At 62.8% G+C, this 13,070-nt stretch overlaps 1 protein-coding gene across 1 annotated transcript in view; it reads right to left on the reverse strand.

Annotated features, from left to right (window-relative positions):
- TIAM1 (TIAM Rac1 associated GEF 1) overlaps nucleotides 1-13,070 on the reverse strand; it is a 228,237-nt gene that overhangs the window by 165,812 nt on the left and 49,355 nt on the right. The window contains exon 3 of the mRNA XM_054577830.1: nucleotides 12,400-12,451. The gene's annotated coding sequence lies outside the window, so the exon portion shown is untranslated. The remainder of the gene's footprint in view (nucleotides 1-12,399; nucleotides 12,452-13,070) is intronic.

The raw sequence follows: 13,070 nt of genomic DNA on the forward strand, positions 1-13,070 counted from the left end.
ACTGCACTTGACCTTCATTCAGCTGAAGACCTGCCTGGCTCTCCACGGGTGTTTAGCGCATCTCCCCAGCCGCCCCTCACCCCCTCCACATGCGCCCACTCTGTCCACGCTGTCCTGGGCGAGCCCAGCTGACCAGCCACAGGGCTGGTTAAAGCCCACGTCGCCGCCCAAGGTCGGAAGGCGGGGCCCGGGAGGGCGCAGCTCGAACTCAAGTTCCCGGGTGCAGCCGATGCTGCCGGCTGAGGGTCTCCCTGCGAGCGGCCGACCTGTGCACCGAGACCCTGGCAGGTGGGGACTCTGTTTTCACGAGTCCCAGAGGCGTGAGGACAACAGCGGGCCTTCAGCAGATGCTTGGGATTGGAGAGATACTTGTATCCATTTTACTTTTTGCAAATAGATAAAATCCGTCCCCATACACCCACCTTCTTATTCGTAACGGCTGGGGAACCTTAATAAACGTGGGGTGAAACTGTCAGAGACCCAAGACCCCTGGCTTTTGCCCACGCTCTGTGCAAAGCCCTCCACGTGTTGCGTAACCGCTGCACGCTCTCGCGCGCTCCAGGCAAAGGGAAGTAAAGCGGAAATGGGAGGACAGGCAGAGAAGACAGGCCACCCTTTGCTCCCGACTCCTCCGCGGCAAGGCCGGCTGCCTCCCGAAATGCCGACTCCACGCCTCCCCCGCCTGCGCAGCCCAAGGCGGCAGGGTGGGCCCGGGGAGCCGGCCTCGGGTCTGCAGGTCCCCCCGCCCCGCCACGCAGGCCCACTGCCTCCCCAGACACATCCCGCTCTGGCCCGGTGGTGAGGAAGGGACAGGGACCCAGACGAGGGAAGACATGCCCCCCCTGCCCCCGTGCAAAGGCTGGGAAGACGTCCCCGCCCAGGCAACGTGGCAGGAGAGGCAAAGGCAGAGGGGTTTCTGGGGACGCAGGGAGGAAGCTCACGGAGCTGCTGATACACACACACGGCCCGGTCCCGGCCACTCGTGACGTTGGCCCCGCAGCAGGGATGTGGGGTGGTGGGGCTGGAGAGGAACTCGGGGTCCAACAGCGGAAGGTGGTGCACGCCGCGTCACAGAGCTCGGACCCGAAGTCGTCTGCCCCGCCTCCTGTCAGACGGAGAGACAGTCACCAGGCCTCCCTCCACGCTGGACACCAGCTCTGGACACGGCGGCGTGGGGGCGGGTGTTCTGTGTCACTGGTGGTCAGAGACACGCCCACAGCAACGGCCACGGGGCCCTGAGGCCTCTGGGGCGCCCGCGGGCGGGCGCTCGCCCATCCCCGGGGTGAGGCCTGTGTTTTCCCGCCCCCCAGTTGCACTGCGTCTCAAACGCGACTGCCAGCTGGTGAACGAGAATCGCAGCGACACGTCCTGGAGGAGCTGGGAGCCAGAACAGGGGGGCCGGGCAGGGCCTCCCACGTCTGATCCTGGCCCTCAAAGGGCAAGGCAGGTGAGCCCTGGCCGGGCGGCTCCGCTGGCTGCAGGCTCGGTCCCCCGTCGGGGCGCGTACGGGAGGCAACCGACCGATGTTTCTCTCCCTCTCTTTCTCTCTCCCCCACGAAATCAATAACAATACCCTCAGATGAGGATTAAAAAGGCAAATAAGTAAAAGGGAAGAGAGACGCCTGGATGAACGCTGCTGCTTCTCAGCCGTCGGTTCTGTTGCAGAGCTGACAGAGGAACTAAAGGGACCTCGTGCTGTAAAAGCCAGAGCCTGCGGAAACGCGCCTCCGTCCACCGGACAACGCTCGGGGGACGAGACTGTGCGAGCCAGCTCAGAGAGGGACAAGGGACGCCGGCCAGGCCGTCCGTGGGCGCGGCCCCTGCAGGCAGGCCATGTGGTCTCACCTGAACTTCAATGGCTCCTAAAAGGGTGTCTTTCTTAGCCCAAGAAACGCAAAGCTACCCGACCAGTACATGCCTACAAGGCCCCAAAACGCCTTGTCAATTGCTGCGGACGACACCATGTTTGATTGAGGGAAAATAACCGGTCCAGCTGCCACACAAAAGGGCCATGGGAAGGGGCGCACACGCTCCCGCTGCCCTGGCGTCGGCGGAGCGGCCGCGTGCGGGCCTCCCTGGTGCCCACCTCTCGCGCCGCACGCCCCCCGCGGAGACGCCGCCGAGGGCACGTCGGGGCTCATGGCCCAGGCACTGCGGCATGCGGAGCCGGGCAGCCCTGCCTCACGGGCGGGGGGCACTCGGTGCAGCGTAGCTCCTTTCGCAGCATCCTGGCCTCCGCCCACCAGAGGCAGCAGCAAGGCGCACGGCGGCGGCGCCCGGAGACACCCCCGAACACTGGCCCGAAATGTCTGCCGGAGGGCGGCTCTGTCCCGGTCCGAGTTACGCATACTGGGTTACTTGACAATAATGAAGGGAGCGACAGGGTCGGCCAGGGGTGAGGGTTCAGTCTCCCTTGACCTGCTGCCTTGGCCGGCGGGCCGGGCCCACCTGAGGTCATGCGCAGGAAGGCGTGTGACAGGTGACCGGTGTCTGCCCTCCCCACCCACCCACTCAACAGAAGGAGGGGCCGGCACAATGTTTAAAACGGGACCTGGCTATGAGGGGACCCAAGACCATCCTCCCTTGAGCCAAAGAGAAGAGCAAGAGAAGCCTTCCACGTGCTCTGTCCCTGAAAATGCATGTGACTGGCAACCTCCTCTGAAACGACCCCTGAACGACGCCCGGGCACCAGCCACCAGCACGTCTCAGCTCCCTGCACAGGCCGTGCGCACGGCTCGCCAGCGCCGGGGCAGGCGGGAAGTGCAGCGGACGGGACCCTCGAACAAACCCAGAAACCATCATTGTCAGGAGAAAAAAATGGAGCCGCCCCGTCTCCCCACACCATCCGCCCGCAAGGGAGGGACTCTCCCGGGGGCCGCGGGCGCAGGGGCCGCGGGACGGGCCGCGCGGGGAAGGAGCTCCTGGGCCGCACATGCGCCTGGCTGGCCCGGCGCCATGGTCGCCCACAAGGCCACGCTGCTCAACCGAGAAGCTCCCGTTTCCCTCCTCCAGTAAAACAGGGAGAAAATAGTGCTTACACCTCCGAGTGTTGCTCCGATGAGGAAGTGCATACGCTTCTGCCCAAATTTTTGAGGGAAAAATAAGGATGCGCATTTTACATGGGAATAATGATTACCTACCGTGGGTCAGACAATGGGTATAATAATCCCGTGTAAAATGCGCACAAACGTGGGTACGCAGCGGACACGGCACAACACGGCACAACACACCTGTGGGTGTTAGTGAACAGCTAAGCTCGGTACGCACCGAATGTAGAGAGCACCCACTAGCCCGTGGTATCTGGCAGCTTTGCAACAGATGATGTTGACAAGTTAGAAACCCAAAAACGCCTCGGAGTCTGCATGCGCAACCCAGCTTCCCTTGCAGTTTGCTCCAACCGTGTCTCAAACACATCCAAATATTTCTGCTAACTCCCCGCACTGTCCTTGATGGATCGCCACACTGTCCCTCCCACTGCCACGTCTGCTTTTAGACTAACTGCTGACACAGAATAGGCCCAAATCCTGGCCCTCTTTAAAAATCACAGCACGGAGCGTGAGCGAGCCAACAGCCGGCATCACCAGCGTCTTCGGGGCTAAAGGCCCGCAGATCCAAGCACAAGGGCCAGGCACCCCACACCCCCCGTGGGTCACAGGCAAAAAGGCACAAACCGGCCACTGCAATTGGTTAGCTGCTCCCGGGAACACGCGTGTCCCGGCGCTCACCGTCCTTCAGGGAGGCACCATCGGTGAGATCCCCATCCCGGGAGCAGAGGGACCCAGCAGCATGGCTGCGGGGACACTGGGAGCAACAGACAGGACCCTGGCCACGCACTCAGCTGGTCTGAACGGCCAGCGCGCCCTCCCAGGCCTCGGCTGCGGGCAGAGCAACCCGCTGCGGCTGTGACTCTTCACGGTCTCTCTTCCCTTTGAAAGGACCTGCTTGCTTTCACGGTGGGAACGGTCCCACTGCGGGAGAACCATGGACAGTGGGCCGGGAAGACAGCTGCGTCTCTGTCACGGCCTGGCTCAGGGCGCGGCCCCGCACGGGCTGGCAGGTGCCCGCTGTCCAGTCAGCAGCCCCCACCCCCACCCGCGTTTCCGCACTCCAGCCTCCCCGGTAACGGAAAGCAGCCGGGGCGCGTGAGCGGGGAGCTGCGCCTCCCCCACAGGCCTCCGCGCCCTCTCGCGTCCTTGGGGGGACGCACGTTGGAGGCGGCAGGGCCACCGCACGGAGGAGTCTGGCCCCGGAATCAGCACCTGGAGGGAGCTCCGTGTGGGCGAGGGACGGAGCTCCACCAGCTCAGGGCCACCACGGTTCCGGGACCCGTTTCAGGGGTCAGCCCGTCTGGGGCACATCCAGGACAGCTCTTGAGGTGGTTAAGGAAAACATTGGGGCGACGCTTGTCAGGAGGGTAAGGAAGCCTTCAGCCCAGACGAACGCAACCGGGGACGGGGTCAAGCTCAGCTGCAGGCGACACGAGGCCAAGCGGGGCCACAGGCGAGGAGCAGGGGAGGCTTGGGGACGGGAAGCTACACGAGGAGACATCGAGGGTGGGGGGACTCCTGCTAAACTGACCTAACAGGACCTGGGGGGACGCAGCCACGCCTTACACACCAGGGCTGGGGAAGAGGAACTTGGGGGAGCAGGGACCAAGGGCGGGAGACAACCCAGCAGAGTCTCCCCTGGGACTGGGCTGGGAAAGCGGAGCCGGGCCGGCCGGGCGAGAACAGGGCTCACAGGCTGACTCCGCCGGTCACGGGGGGCGCCCGGGGGGGACCCTGCACCCCCTGCTCAGGGCCCGGGAGGGGGCAGGCGGCAGGCGGCCCCGGCCGCCCCGGCAGAGATGGCGTGAGCCAGGACCTGACATCTCCGGGGACGGGTCGGGTCCGATCCCACGCTTCAGTGAACTAATAACGCGTGGAACACCAGGCGGGGCTGTGCCTCTAGGCCTGCGCAGGACCCAGCGATGACAGCAACTTCCAGCTACCTTGGCGCAATTTCAGCGGCGGCGTCCCTGCCTTAAAAGGAGACAGCGTGGCCTCTCACCTTCCATTTCACAGCCTTAAGTCTGAGAAACAAACGGCAAAAGGACAGGAAGGCATGGCTGCCAGCGCCAGCGCGGACGTGGCCGGGCCTGTCAGATTCCCCAGCGCTGCGTCACGCGGACAATTAAACCCTCCCGTCTTGGGCAAGAAAGACCGAACAGGCCCCAGGGCCGGCTCCGCAGGCAGCACGAACACGGCAGGGGAGGGGCGCAGCCTCCGCCCGCGGATGCTCCCTGGGAGGGCAGGGGCGCCCTGCAGCCCCGCCAGGGTGCTCGGGCGGTGGGGCCCGCGGAGCGTCCTGCGAAGCGTTCTCGGACCCCTGAGCGGGGAGGGTCCGAGGTTTGCCACACAGAATCGTGCCGCGGGGGAAGCGAATGTCCCTCTCGGGCGCCCCCTGCTCTTGCCCATCTGCCCGGGCTTTTTATTTTTTAAATGAAAAACGCATTTTATTTACTACTGCATTTTAGTTAAACTGCCCAATGCCGTTTGTTCAAGGCTTCTGATATAAGAGCAACATCTTCCTGCTGCATCAGTACCGAGTCTGGAAAGGCCATCAAGAGAGACCCCAGCGTGTACTGGGACTGCTCCGCTCAGCACGGAAGGAGGTGCCATGACAATTCCAGAGCAAGAACTGAAGCCCGCGTGACGAACACCGGCTCCAGGGGATGCGGGCCCCTCTCCAACTGCACACAGAAAGCGGCGTGGCGTGCGCGTGCGTTTTTCAGGGGAGCAGTCCCGCAACCCCAATCAGCTCCTAGAGGGGCCTAAACAGTTCCCACGCCCTCGAGTGAGAAACCTCACCACACCCACCAGCTCCGCCGTTCAAGTCCCAGATCTCGGACTCCTGTGGCCCACGCTGGGCGTCTCCTTCAGCTTTTGAAATATAATTTCTGGTATGCTTATTTGGGACCAAAAATCCCCCCCATTTTGTAGCCCTGGTTTCTATAGTGAGCCCTGGTTCATTACGGCTCTCCACGGTGCCGCTCTCGAGCTGGCAGTATCCCTCCCGCCCTGGCAAATCACCGCAAACCGGGACCCGGAGCTCCCCCGGGGCCGCAAGCGTCCAGCCGCCACGCGGCCGACACACCAGCCAGAGCCGGCAGCCATGACGGCCGCACGCACATATCCCCAAAGCGCGGGCTCGGTGGGGACACAGCCTCCCCAAAGCCCAGGGCAGCCACAGCCTGGGACCCACCCTCGGACTCTCCCTCCTCCTCAGGCTCCAACTAAAACACCCAGGAGGAGAGAGGCCAAGGACATTCCACACTGTGAAAAATGTCACGACAATCGAATCTCCTCAGCTCCCAGCAGCGGCCCCGCGTCCGCGCGGACAGCGTGTCGGATGGGCTGTCCCATGGACGTCGTGGCCGCGGGCACCCGCCAGCTGGGCGCGCTCCCCGAAGGAGAGGCACCGACACGAGACACCGCGCCGGCCCTCCTGCCGTCGACGGCGCGGCGCTGAGTCAGCCTGCCATCGGCGCCCGCACAGCTGGGGACGCAGCCTTCCGGTTTAAAAATAAGTCAGTAAAGGCTGGTTTCTACCAAGGTCCTCTCTGCTTCCCCTTTCAAGGGGAAAGTGAAAAATCACAATGGTTTTGAAGCGTAAGCAGTCTGGACCGCTGTATTTCACACGTGTGCTCTGGGAATTGACAGGGAAAGAAATTAGGAGAGATGACTAATTGCTACAATAAAAATTCCATATTTACTTTCCACACAAGCTCCAAAGTGAAATTTGTCAGCCTGAGGAAAATGAGACTGGACTATTTATCAGACTCTCCGATAAAGAATGATCTAATATCCAAGTGAACCGGAGTCCGCCATTAAATATTGAACAGTAAGAAATGGGCATCAGTGACCCCTCCTAAGAGGAAGAGAACACGGAGCCAACCACTGCTCTGGCTCGCCCTGCCCCGCCGCCCCCTCCAGCGGAGACGACAGGCGGGGACCCGGAGGGGCCGGACGCAGAGCGGCGGCAGCAGTGGGGGAGTCGGGGACGCGCCCCCAGAGCCCCAGGCTGAGAGCCTCACCCCGTCCCCCAGGCCCAGCGCGCGGCTGGGAAGGAGGCACGGGGAAGGGCCGGCGGGAAACGCCGTGTGGGCAGCGAGCTCTGCGGGCGGAGGCCCTGGACGCCAGGGAGGGGGCGCGTGGGTCCCGGAGCAGAGGAGCCTCGGCATCGCTGGCGGCGACAGTGACAGACCTGAAGGGACCTCCTGCGGACACGTCGTGAGGAGGCGGGCTCTGTGGGGAAGACGGTGGTGCCGGGAACAGAGGCAGCAGGACAGAGGGGACCAAACACGGGACGGACGGGCCCGTGAGCGAAGCCACAGGCTGTGTCCCCTGGGGCCGAGCAGAGCTGGGGGCGGGACACGGGAGGCCACTCACTCACGGGGCCGCCTGGCGGCAGAGCCAACTCAGCAGCACATAACAAATGCAACAAGTAGGCACTGTGTTCATGGAAAAGCCACGCAGCACATGGAAGGCCACGCCGAGGCGCCGGGCTCACAGGGCAGGCCGTGGTGATGAGTGGACCCTGAGCCCAGGGCCACGGGGGCCTCACCAGGACTCCGGCGACCGCTGCGGCCGCGGCTCCCGCAGCCTGCGATCTACAGCGAGCCCCGCGGGCGCCCACGGGCCCGCACAGAGCCACGCTGACCACAGGGCGGCTGAGGGCTCCGTGCCACCCCCTCCTGCGAATCCATCCAACGGTCCCGTGGCTTCAGAGCGGGTTGAACAGCACCTCGTCCACCAGAGAAGTCAGTGAAGCGAAGAAGCCAAACTGGGAACCGAGGAGGAAAGCTCACAGGAGATGGGTCGGCGGCACCATCCCGCAGAGACCAGCAGCTGGGAGGGGACCACCAGCCAGGCCCGCTGACCCCGGGCGCCCCCCCAACAGCAGAGCCAGGCGCAGGGACGGGCGCGTGGGCGACTCGACTTGCGCTGCCAGGCAACACGTGCTTCGCTCAGTGCAGCCTATTTTTCTTGGGAAGTCTCCAGGTCAGATAACTCACCCAGCGTTACTTCAGTAAAAGAAAAACAGTGTGCGGAAGGAAGCGCGCCAAGTCTGCGCACAGCCGGGGGGCCGGTCCCAGGGGCCCTGACGCGACCATGGGGAAGCAGGCGGGCGTGGGCGTCAGAGGAAGCAGCCACCACGGGGCAGGGAGACGGGCGGGGGAGGGGGTGGCCGGGGCGACGCGCTCGGAGCCAGCAGCCCCCGCGCCTCGGGGACAAGGTCAGACAAGGAGGCCAACACCAGCACGTGGGCACGCACGTGTGTGCGCGTGGGTCCCCGTGGTCTGAGCGAATGTGTGCACGCGGGAGTGTGGTCCCTGGGCTCCCAGGGAAGAGGCCCCAGGCTCCCCAAGCAGCAGTGGCCTCCTTCAGATGGGCAGCCTGGGCAGGGCCCCCCCGCACCCACAAGACTCAGCCTGGCCAGGCCCCAGGCGGCCGGGCTCAGGGCCTCAGCACCAGGGCAAGGGGGCCACGAGCGGCGGCCCCAGAGCCAGGACGCGGCGGCCACAAGCGGGGAGCTCGCGAGCGGAGGAGCCGTGATGAGAAGCCGGGGTCTTCCCGGGAGGTCCTCTCCCAACGCTTCCGCGGACGCTCCCGCGCGCTCTGGCCTCCCGATCCTCTGGGGGCCGCCGGGGCCCCAGGACGCCGTGGGGAAACCGAGGCTCAGGCCCCCCTTTCTCCGGGGCTGCGTTTCCTCGACCTCCCCGGTCCTGGGCATCCCAGTGCAGGGCAGGGGGTCCCCTGGGCCAGGTTGGGGAGGCTCTGGACAAGGAGCTGTTGGGAGCACAAGCCGCAGACCAACCTGCCGCCCAGGCAGGAAGGGGCCCCCACCGGGTCTGGCCCACTCCCTGGGAGGCCCCGCAGCCTGAGCTAAAGCCACAGCTCCCCGCCGCGACCGTCCGAGGCGTCCTGGGCATCGGGTCAAGCAACAGACGGCCCAATGTGCTCGCGCTCCTTTCAGTGTCTCCCTCTGTTCCACGCAAAAAAAGCAGCTAACAAGACGCAGCACACGCGGCACAGGCGCAGAAGGGCCACCAGGAGCCAACCCGTCACCCCTCGGCTCCGAGGCCCCTGCCCGCCGGCCCGGTCCCCCGCTTCAGAGGAAGAGTGTTAATTACACGTTATGATACCAATTAGTCCCAAAGGCATTATGAACCAGGATCTTCGCTAAGCAATTTTATTGTTGTAATTATTTTCTTCTATCGTTTTTAATAATTACACTCTGGTTTTCATTACATTAAGATGCAATTAAGGAAGACACGTCCTTGTAGTTTAAGTCTATTTCAATTTTTTGGAAATAAAGAATTCCACAGCCGTCCATAAAGACCCATAAAGACCAAAGAAACCCCTTAGATGAAATTAGCCAAGTTTCCCTTAGGGGAAAACGGGCGGGTCTATTTATTTTGAAAACCTCGGCAGGAGACAGGGGCTGGAAAGGGTGGAGAATTCTTCACGGCACAAAAGACAAACGCGAGGCTGCGCACGCCTGCGGGGGAGGAGCGGGCCGGCTCGGGGCGGCGGACTGCGGCCACCTGCCCGCCACGGGCACGGCGCACAGAGGCGGGGCGCGCGCTGCTTCGGGCCTCCTTTCCAGCAGAAGGGCAACGTCGTCTGACACGTAGAGCGTGAACACAGGAGAGTCGCTGTGACGATGACCGCCACACCCATGCGCGTGGAGGCTGCGCGGTGTCTCCGGACGGGCAACGTCTCTGTGTGGCACTGTGCTCAGGGCCCCATTCACTCTGCTGACCTTCTGGCCCCGAGGTCGGCCCACGGGTCTTGATGAATGGCCAAACAGGAAACAGTTCAGGCTTCGTGGGACGCACGTCCTCGTTCGCAGCCGGACACTGGGCCCTGGAAGTCCATCTAGGAAAGCAGGCCCCCGTCGTGCCTGCCGCCGTCCCAGTGGGCCGGGCGCCGGGGGCGCCAGCAACGGAGACCCTCGGGGAGACGCAGCAGGACCTGAGGCCGAGACCCTGAGCCCCGCGCGTCCCTCTGGGGAGATTCCCCAAACCAGAGCCCAGCCAGACAGGAGACAGAAGCCACGGCTCGACAGCCTGTGCTCACGCTGCACGTGTGGCTCCGATCAAGCTCCCCGATCGAGCGTGTGCTTCGGGACTGAGCGTGTGCTTCGGGACTGGGCGGCCACTGCAGGCGTGGCAGTCACCTCCCCAAACCGCCGGGACCCCGTGTGGCCGGCAGCCGCCGAGGCCGAGGCCGGGGTGTGGGCTGGGGTCACCAAGCTGAAAGAGGGGACCGTCCTCCCAGAGAAGGGCGCTGCCCAGCAGCTCAGACAGCCCTCGGGAACGGACCCCCTTCCCAGCCTTCACCCCCACCTGCCAGTGGCCAGCCCCGCCCGCCCAGCCACGCCCGGCCCCCAGCGCCTGTGGCTCCGCCCCCGCCCGCGGCTCCTCCCTGCCCGCCCGGCCCCGCCCAGCCCCCAGCGCCTGTGGCTCCGCCCCCGCCCGCGGCTCCTCCGCGGCTCCTCCGCGCCACACGCACAGGCTGCCCGACAGCAAACCGCTGTCAGCTCCGCCTGCCAGACGCTTCTCACCAGAGAGCTGCCCCCGGTCCTCTCCGGCCACTGTCACCTCCTAAGTAGCCTCCCTGATTCTGCCCTTGACTCCGCCCAACAGCACGTTCTCATGTGAAAGAGCCTGTAAGGCCGTGGAGGCCCAACGGCCCGGCCCCCAAAGGCCCCTGAGCCGCCTGCGAGGCCCCATGGGACCTGGACCCCTGCGCACACCCACCCCCCCGCCGCCGCCGCCCCATCGCCCCTCCGCCCTCGCCGGCTCAGCGGCTCCGGTCTCGGCTCACTTTGAGCGCCCTGTCCTTCACCCTACTTCCGTCCTTATTAGGGTACACTTAGAGATTTTCTGTCCCTTCCGGTTCTACTCCACATTTTTTGGACTTTTTTTTCAAAATTTTATTTATTTTTAGAGAGGGGGTAGGAAAGGAGAACGGGAACCATCCATGTGTGGTTGCCTCCTGCGCGCCCCCTACTGGGGACCTGGCCCACCACCCAGGCCTGTGCCCTGACTGGGAATCGAACCGGCGACCCTTTGGTTCGCAGGCTGGTGCTCGATCCACGGAGCCACGCCAGCCAGGGCCCTCCTTTCTCTTACTATCTAGAAATACTTAAGTAGAATTCAGACATCGAAAAGAAGAGGCTGTTTCTTACTCCTGTCCTACCAAATCCTTACCCCACTGTCAACGGTGGTAGCGATCCAAGAGTTCTCAATGACACCTTTTTAAAACTCACTGATCATCTTTAAAGGAAAATAAGGAGCCAACTCATTATTCTGGAAAATAAGAGGAAAGAATGAAGCCATTATTCTGCCTTTTTTGGTCAACAAACTATACCTCAAGGCCACTTGTTAAAAAGGTTTCAATAAAGTTCTTCTTTGAAGCAATTTTCCAGCTAATAAAGACGGAACGAATGACAGGACAGCGCACCCCCTTCCTGTAACCCCGAGAACGGCTCAGGCGCCCATTAGGACCAGCGACGGCCGCTGACACCCGAGAAAACAGACGCTGGGGACCCGAACGGGACGGCCAGAGCGACAGCACTTGCCAACGTTCGCTCCGGAGAGACACGGACGATGACACCTGCCAGAGGTCCACTGTCGCGCGGGGAATGTTTTTCACCAATAAATGGAGCCTGAATCTGACCCAGCCTTCAGTTTACAGGAATCGTGGGGACGACACTACACGTTACCGAGCAGCAGGATGCGGGCAGCAGAGTCTCCACAGGACAGGAGACCCAACTTCTTGACCAAACACAGGGCAAGAGGGACAGGACACCTACAAGAGACCTGAGAGGCTCAGGGACCAAACGCAGGGTGCGGGCTTTGTTTAACTCCTTGGGTAGCCCGAGGCATTGTTAACCGACTGTGAGAAAACCTCTGAGACCATCCTGGAATCGGAATGCGAATATTTAGTGACATTAACAATTAAGTTATTGTTCATCTTTACATGTGATACTAGCATTGTGTTGTTTAAAAAATAATTTTTGTCTTTTCAGAGTCAGATTGAACTATTTGTTTAAAAAAAAAAAAAAAGCCTGCCTTTCTCTCTACATCCTCTCCCTGAAGTTCTCCTTCGAGCCCACGGCTTCAGCTGTGCTCACTGTGCAGAAGTTCCCTGTGTTCAAATGCACCCACAGCCGGGGGGGGGGGGGGGGGGGTGCGCAAAACAAGGGCACGCAAGCTGGCAAGCCCCGGGCTCAGGTGTGGGGCCACCAGGTAGACAACCGAGTGAAAAGCACGTGCCCTTCTTTACCCAGAGGCTCCCGGACAGCCCTTCAGAGCGTCCAGGGCGCCCGTGAGTGCCAAGTGCTCACCGTGTGGGGTCAGGCTTCCGGGAGGGGTGACATCTGGAATGCAGCCAGCGACCTGGAAATTAAAAAAAAAAAAGGCTTCTGTGACCAACAGCCCTCACAAAGCCCAGGCACGGTGTTCCATGAAAGAAAAAAGCGTGTCATTCATAAAACTATCCCACGAGGCATCCGCGAGAACGGACAGCAGCGGGAGGAAGCGAGGGCCTGGGAGCCGCGGCCGCAGAGGAGCAGCGGTGCAGGCGCTCGGGGGACGGAGACCCAGGGGGGCACCGGGTCCTCCCGGGCCCCGCCCGGCACCGCCCGGCCCGGCAACCACAGCCCGAGTTCGAGGCTCGGCCACAGCCCAGCCGGGGTCCCACCACACAGCAAGAAGGGCAACAGAGGGGTCACATTTCTTAGGGTGGTTAAAATTTAAGTAGCACTCTATTCGCTTCCTGGGGGAGGGAACAGGGTCCAGCCAAGGCAGGACTGAGATGGCTGAGATTGCTGAGCGAACGTCAAGGCCGGTTCCAAGCCTGGGAGGCAGGCAGGGCCCCCCGACTGCAAGCACCAGCCTCCGGCGGACGGGCGGGCTCCTCACACGCCCTCGGCATGGCGGGAGGGCAGACAGGAGTCTCTGAGGGTCCCAATGACAGCAAAGTTGTTTTTTTTAAGATCTTATTTATTTTTAGAGA

The sequence above is a fragment of the Pteronotus mesoamericanus genome, unplaced genomic scaffold (genome assembly GCF_021234165.1).
Source record: "Pteronotus mesoamericanus isolate MK-2021 breed Mesoamerican mustached bat unplaced genomic scaffold, CSHL_Meso_final contig_116, whole genome shotgun sequence".
NCBI lineage: Eukaryota > Metazoa > Chordata > Mammalia > Chiroptera > Mormoopidae > Pteronotus > Pteronotus mesoamericanus.